The sequence below is a fragment of the Otolemur garnettii genome, unplaced genomic scaffold (assembly GCF_000181295.1).
Source record: "Otolemur garnettii isolate 467f Iridium unplaced genomic scaffold, OtoGar3 scaffold00178, whole genome shotgun sequence".
NCBI classification, from domain to species: domain Eukaryota; kingdom Metazoa; phylum Chordata; class Mammalia; order Primates; family Galagidae; genus Otolemur; species Otolemur garnettii.
Genome location: NW_003852573.1, coordinates 1,684,993 through 1,692,646, shown reverse-complemented (window position 1 = coordinate 1,692,646; position 7,654 = coordinate 1,684,993). Strand labels below are relative to the sequence as shown.

Sequence of the window (7,654 nt, the reverse complement as noted above, 5' to 3'; positions counted from 1 at the left end):
CCCGCCACTCTCGGCATATGAAGCCGGCGCCCTACCCACTGAGCCACAGGCACAGCCCTGGAAAGTATTTTTTTTTTTCGAGACAGAGTCTCACTATGTTTTCTTTGGTAGAGTGCCATAACGTCACAGCTCACAGCAACCTCTAACTCTTGGGCTTAAGGGATTCTCTTGCCTCAGCCTCTCAAGTAGCTGGGACCACAGGTGCTTACAACAACACCAGGCTAATTTTTTTTGTACTTGTCACTGTTGTTTGGCAGGCCCTGGGCTGGGTACGAATCCACTAACTCTGGTGTATGTGGCAGGCGCCCTAGCCACTGAGCTACAGGAGCCAGAGCCTGGGAAGTTTTGATATAGACATTGATTTAAAAGATGGCAAAAAAATAATATAAGATAATGATTTATACAATGAAATCAAAATATTCTGTAAAATTTTAGCAATTATTATTATCATCATTATTATTATTATTTTGAGACAGAGCCTCAAGCTGTCACCCTAGGTAGAGTGCAACCTCCAACTCCTGGGCTCAAGTGATTCTCCTGCCTCTGCCTCCCTAGTAGCTGGGATTACAGGCATCCACCACAATGCCTGGCTACTTTTTGGTTGCAGCCGTCATTGTTGTTTGGCAGGCTTGGGCTGGATTAGAACCCACCAGCTCAGGTTAATGTGGCTGGTGCCTGAGCTGCTTGAGCCACAGGGACCAAGCCAAATTTTAGCAATTATAATGATATATCACATGCGACTTTGTTACAATCTATGAATATAATGCATAAAAATTCCATGATTTCTTTCTGAATCTAAGTATTGCTATAAGGATTTTATTTCAGTTGCTGGTATCTCGATAAAATTTCTCCAAATTGAAATTAGTAAAGATAGGCCAGGCATGGTGGCTCATGCCTATAATCCTAGTACTCTGAGATGCTGAGGCAAGTGGATTACTTGAGCTCAGGAATTTGAGACCAGCCAGAGTAAGAGAGAGATCCCGTCTCTAAGAATAGCTGGGTGTTGTGGTAGGCGCCTGTAGTCTCAGCTGCTTAGGAGACTGAGGCAAGAGGATTGCTTGAGTCTAGGAGTTTGAGGTTGCTGTGAGCTATGATGATGCCACAGTACTCTATACAGGGTGACAGAGTGAGACTGTCTCTCTCTCTCTCTCAAAAAAAGAAATCAGTAAAAATAGAAAACAAAAAACTTACATAGGGACTTCTGTGCTCAAGAAAAATCATCTAATTTGAAATTACTTATAGTAGAAGTAAATTACATGAAAGTCTTGCTTAGGACTACAGAGTGATGTAGGTAAGATGAAAGCAAGAGAATACAATCTTATGGAATAAATGTAATTAATGAATTATGTATGCCTCTGTTTTTTATTCAGTTGTCACACAGGTTCATCTAAAAAAAAAATCCAACCATGTGCAATTGCAATTAATTTGTTTCTGATATTAGTTGACTTGTGATCATATAAAACGATGCTAGTTTTACACAGTTTTAAATTTTGTTGTAATAAAAGGCAATTTGTCAAGATAAGAGGTTAGAATATATTTTATTTGAAAGCTTATTATGTTATTTATACCTTGTAAGTTTTTTTCTTTTCTTTTTTGAGATGCAGTCTTACTATGGCACCTTTGGTAGAGTGCTGTGATGTCATAACTCATAGCAACTTCAAACTCTTGGGTTTAAGCGATTCTCTTGCTTCAGCTTTTGGAATAGCTGGGATGAAGCTGTAAGTATTTTCTTTCTTTTTTGTTTTTTAGAGACAGAGTCTCACTTTATCACTCTCAGTAGAGTACCATGGTATCACAGCTCACAGCAACCTCCAACTCCTGGGCTTAGGCGATTCTCTTGCCTCAGCCTCCCCAGTAGCGGGGACTTACAGGTGCCCACCACAACTCCGGGCTATTTGTTGTTGCAGTTTGACTGGGACTAATTTCAAACCTGTCACCCTCAGTATATGGGGCCAGCACCCTACAACTGAGCCATAGGTGCCGCCCAAGGCTGCAAGTATTTTCTTTATTAGTATATGGCTCTCCTTTTCTATACTTGCTCTGGGCCATGCAAATGTTAGGGGAAGTTCCCCAAAGTACTGTGTGATTAATGCATTTTTGTTTATTGGGTGATAATAGGGTCTTCATGGGAAATAAACACTTTTTTCATAGTTAGAATTGTTTTCATTTTTAAAAACAAATAGTGCTTTGATTTTGAAAATCTTTTTCTAGAAGTTTGAAACATAAGTTTCTGGGGATTTCTTTTTCTTCTGAACAATTTAGATGTTTTAAAATTGTATTTGTACTGTTGTGGTGGCTCACGCCTGTAATCCTAGCACTCTGGGAGGCCAAGGCAGTGGGTTGTTTGAGCTCAGGAGTTTAAGATCAGCCTGAGATGGAATGAGAACCCCATCTCTAAAAATAGCTGGACATTGTGGTGGGCACCTGTTGTCTCAGCTACTCAGGAGGCTGAGGCAAGAGAATCCACTTGAGCCCAAGAGTTTGAGGTTTCTGTGAGCTGTGATGCTATGGCATTCTACTGAGGGTGACAAAGTAAGACTCTGTCTCAAAAATAATGAAGTAAAAATAAAAAGGTATTTGCAAGTGGTTCAATTGACTTCCTTTGCTCTTCTCTTTCACCTCCCCTTCCGAACAGTTCAGTGGTAAGTTCAGGAGATAAACCAGAACAAAGTGGGTGTTTTGTCACATGGAGGGTAACCTGGAGAGGGAACCACATCTCAAGCTCTTGCGAGGAGGAACATCTTTGTAAGAGTCAACCCAGTGTAGTGAGTCAGAGCCCAAGTGGGAGGAAGAGGCCACACATGTGTGGGAGCAGCCCAGGGTGGGTGTCAGGGCCTGAGCTGGGCAGGGAGAGTATTCACGGAGGGGGCACCCCACCAGGGAGTTCCAGAGCCCAAGTAGGGTGGAAGGGGAACCAAAAGTGGGGTCCACCTGGCAGGAGATTTCAGAGCCTGGCAGGCTAAAAAGGTCTTCTAGGCAGGGGAGACATGGCAGCAATAGTGGGAAGCTGATTGCAAACAGGGGATTGATAAAAAAGTAAAGATATCAACCAGGAACCTGGTGGCTCACACCTGTAATCCTAGAACTCTGGAAGGCTGAGGCAGGTGGATTGCCTGAGCTCACAAGTTTGAGACCAGCCTGAGCAAAAGCGAGATCACATCTCTATTAAAAATAGAAAAACTAAGGCAAGAGGATCAGTTGAGCCCAAGAGTTGGAGGTTGCTGTGATCTATGATGCCACAGTACTCTACCCAGGGTGACAGTAAAAAAAGAAAAATGGGTTGGCGCCCACAGTACAGTGGTTAGGGCACTGGCCACATACACCAGGCTGGCAACAATGACAACTACAACAAAAAAATAGCCAGGCATTGTGGTAGATGCCTGTAGGCCCAGCTACTCAGGAGGCCGAGCCAACAAAAGAATCACTTAAGCCTGAGAGTTTGAGGTTGCTGTGAGCTGTGACACCATGGCATTCTACAGAGGGCAATGTAGTGAGACTCTATCTCAAAAAAAAAAAAAAAAAAAAATCAAGAAAAAGAGAAGTCATGATTTTTACTGTTTAATGGGAAGGGAGAAAACCCAAATGAACGCTATGATATTAGATCAGAATTGGTTGTATCTATGTGAACACATGGCTTTCAGTAAATATAACATATTAACTTTTGAGATAAATAAATATAGAACAAATATACATAGGATTGTGCATATGGGGGATAGAGAAAAAGAGAGAGAGCGCCTTATAGCAATAATTTCTCAGTAACAAATAAGCATACATTTCACGCAGGGCTTTATTTATTTATTTATTTTGAGACAGAGTCTCACGCAGTTGCCCTGGGTAGAGTGCCCTGGCATCTTAGCTCACAGCAACCTCAAACTCTTGGGCTCAAGTGATTTACTTGCCTCAGTCTCCCAAGTAGCTGGGACAACACAGGTGCCTGCCACAATGCCTGGCTATTTTTAGAGACCAGGTCTTGCTCTTACTCATGCTGGTGTTGAACCTGTGAGCAATCCCCCTGCTTTGGCCTCTCAGAGTGCTAGGAATTCAGGGTGAGCCACTATGCCCAGCACCCAGGCACAGTGAGTGTGCCTCACCCCCAAATTAAAAAGAACCAGAGGTTTCCAGAAATATGACTAAGCTAAAACTTTTGGAGAATCTTGTTGAGTGAGAGAGCAAGAGAGTGCTCCATGAATTACACCATAATAGAAAGAATGGGTTATGTACATTGTGTCAAAGTACCTCAACACAGAATATTTATTAGCTACAAAGAGAACTAAGTTTATAGTGGAGAGGGCTGGCAGATACCTCCTTCATCAAATGGTAAATTGATACTACCAGTAAAGGAACCAATCAAAATGTAAACCTGATAGACTGCGATGAGAAGAACACAGCACTGGTTCTGTAATATTTCTGCCAAAGATGCATAACCTGAATTTAATCTTGAGAAAATGTCAGACAACTTCAAATTAAGAGACATTCTATAAAATAACTGGCTTGTAATTTTCAAATATGTCAAGGCCCAGAAAGTCAAGGAAAGATCGATCATCTCTTCTAGGCTATAGGAGACTAGAGGTGGGAAAACAAAATGTCATATGTGATTCTGAAATGGACCTGTAAAGGACATGAATGGGATGTTTGGGGTCTGAGGACAAAATCATAGCATGCATTAGTGTTAACGTTCTGATTTTGATAATTATATTGTGGACCTTAAGAGTATGTTCATGTATGCAAGAAATACATGCTAAAGTACAGGGTGGCCATAAAGTTCATGTGCAATTTAAAATTGCACACGAAATTTATGGCCACCTTGTATTTGGGAGTGATGGAGCATCAGGTGAACAAGTTACTCTCAAATGGTTCATGAAGAGAAGTGCTTTGAATTCTACTCACAACTTTTCTGTAAGTTTAAGATTGTTCCAAATGAAAAACTCTGTTAAATATATATAAAAAAAATTCTCTATTGAACTGATTAGAACAGATGCTATACTTGATCTCAGCCAAAAGGTCGAGAAGTGATTGACACAATCCTTTAGGGCTGGGCGCAGTGGCTCAGGTTTGAGACCAGCCTGAGCCAGAGGGAGACCTCTACTCTAAAAGTAGCTGGGCATTGTGGCAGGCACCTATAATCCTAGCTACTTGGGAGGTTGAGGCAAGAGAATCGCTTGAGGTTTGAGGTTGTTGTGAGCTACAATTCCATAGCACTCTACTGAGAGTGACACAACAAACTCCACAACAAACAAAATCTAATCGTTTAAGTTAGCTAGTTACAATTCTGAAAATGAATGGAAAATAAGAAATGTGGGCCGGCATGGTGGCTCACACCTACAATCCTAGCACTCTGGGAGGCTGAGGCCAGTGGATTGCTTGAAGTCACAAGTTTGAGACCAGCCTGAGCAAAAGTGAGACCCTGTCTCTACTAAAAATAGAAAAACTGAGGCAAGAGTATTGCTTGAGCCCAGGAGTTGGAGTTTGCTGCGAGCTATGACAGCACAGTACTCTATCCAGGGCGACAGCTTGAGAGTCTGTCTCAATACAAAAAAAAAGAAAAGAAAAGAAAATAAGAAATCTGATTTGTTTTTGTCTCTCTCTCTCTCTCTCTTTTTTTTTTTTTGTGAGACAGAGCCTCAAGCTGTCACCCTAGGTAGAGTGCTGTGGCATCACAGCTCACAGCAACCTCCAACTCCTGAGCTCAAGCCAGTCTCCTGCCTCCACCTCCCAAGTAGTTGGGACCACAGGTACCTACCACAACGCCCGGCTATTTTTTGGTTGCAGCCGTCATTGTTGTTTTGGTGGGCCCAGGCTGGATTCAAACCTGCCACCTTAGGTGTATGTGGCTGGCGTCTTAGCCTCTTGAGCCACAGGCACTGAACCTGTTATTATAACTGTTATTAACTCTGTCAAGTGTGGTGGCTCATGCCCATAATTCTAGCACCCTGGGAGGCTGATGCACGTGGATTGCTTAAACTCAGGAGTTCAAGACTTGCCTGAATAAGAGCAAGATCCCATTTCTAATAAAAATAGAAAAAGTATCTGGGCACTGTGACAAGCATCTGTAGTTCCAACTACTCAGAAGGCTGAGGCAGGAGGATTGCTTGAGCCCAGGAGTTTTAGGTTGCTATGAGCTATGATGATGCCACAACTGTCTCAAAAAGAAAAAATTGTTATTAACTCATTCATCAGTACAATATGCATTCACAAACATTAATACTGATAATGTGACAGTTTGTCATTCTACCAGGAATCAAAAGCAACTTTCCCTGCTTGGCCCTGCCCAGTGGCTCATGCCTGAACTTCAAGCACTCTGGGAGGCCAAGGTGGGTGGATTGCTTGAGTGCAGGAGTTGGAGATCAGCCTGAGCAAGAGAGAGCCTATATCTCTAAAAATAGCCAGGCCAAGTGGTAGATACCTGTAGTCCCAGTTGCTCAGGAGGCTGAGACAAGAGGATTGCTTGAGTTCAGGAGTTTGAGCTTGCTATGAGCTATGATGCCATGGCACTCTACCAAGGAACAAAGTGAGATTCTATTTCACACACACACACACACAAAGAGAAAGAAAAAAGAAAAGAAAAACAACTTTCCTTGCTGTCAAAATTGTCTGTCCCACCTTCTGGTCTATGTTGCTTTGGACCCTTCTTTCTCATCCTGACCCTAGAACCCCAAATGCTGAGCTGGGAGCCCTTGGCCAGTATACCTAGAACACGTCTTATATTTTCTGGTAAATTGTTGTTTTCCTTTGTCTGACTCTGCCTCTTCTCTACCTCCTTTTTGAGTGGAAAAAAAAACTGGAACTATTGACCAAACTCTACTTCCCTCTGTGTTTCACTGAATCTGTTTACTTTGTTTCATTTTGAAGTTTCAATGTTTCACGTTTGAAACAAATACTTTCCCATTTTTATTTGATGTTTGTAGTTTCAATAATCATTTGATGCTCAGGCCCCCAAAGTTAAGGATTATAGAGCACATTGAACACTGACCCAGGAAGGCTTATGTGATTTTCTTAGGATCTTGTGGAAAATTCTGAGCTTCACTTACTGGTATCATCAATCTCAGACTTCAGTTCTTATTTGTTTCATCTGTTCATGGGAATCATTTGGGCAACTCTTTTATGGTCTGTGACTCATTCGTTTATGCATTTTATTGCTGTGTCACAGTGAAGAGCAGATGGCAGTAAATAAATTTTGACTTGATTTAACAAATTGAATTTCCCTTGTATTTGTAGATTACCTTTTTTTAATGCTATTGTCTCTTTTAAAGTTGTTTGCTTATGAACTTCTGAGAATATCCCGTACAAGCCTGTATTTCTTCTCTCTAGTCTAGTTCTTATACCTAAATGTATATGTCAGTGGATAGGGTTAAACAATTGACTCTTCAAGAAAGTAGTTCATGGGTAGCGCCTGTAGCTCCGTGGGCATGGCGCCAGCCACATACACCAAGGCTGGTGGATTCAAACCCAGCCTGGACCAGCTAAACAACAATGATAACTGCAACAACAAAATAGCTGGGCATTGTGGCAGGTGCCTGTAGTCCCAGCTACTTGGGAGGCTGAGACAAGAGAATTGCTTAAGCCCAAGCGTTTGAGGTTGCTTGAGCTGTGATGCCATGGCACTCTACCAAGGGTGACATAGTGACACTCTGTCTCAAAAAAAAAAAAAAAAAAA

General features: G+C 42.0%; 1 pseudogene; it reads right to left on the bottom strand.

Moving 5' to 3' along the window:
• Positions 1–4,906: 4,906 nt before the first annotated feature.
• On the bottom strand, positions 4,907–5,014 carry LOC111728683 (annotated as a pseudogene).
• Between the last annotated feature and the right edge of the window lie 2,640 nt (positions 5,015–7,654).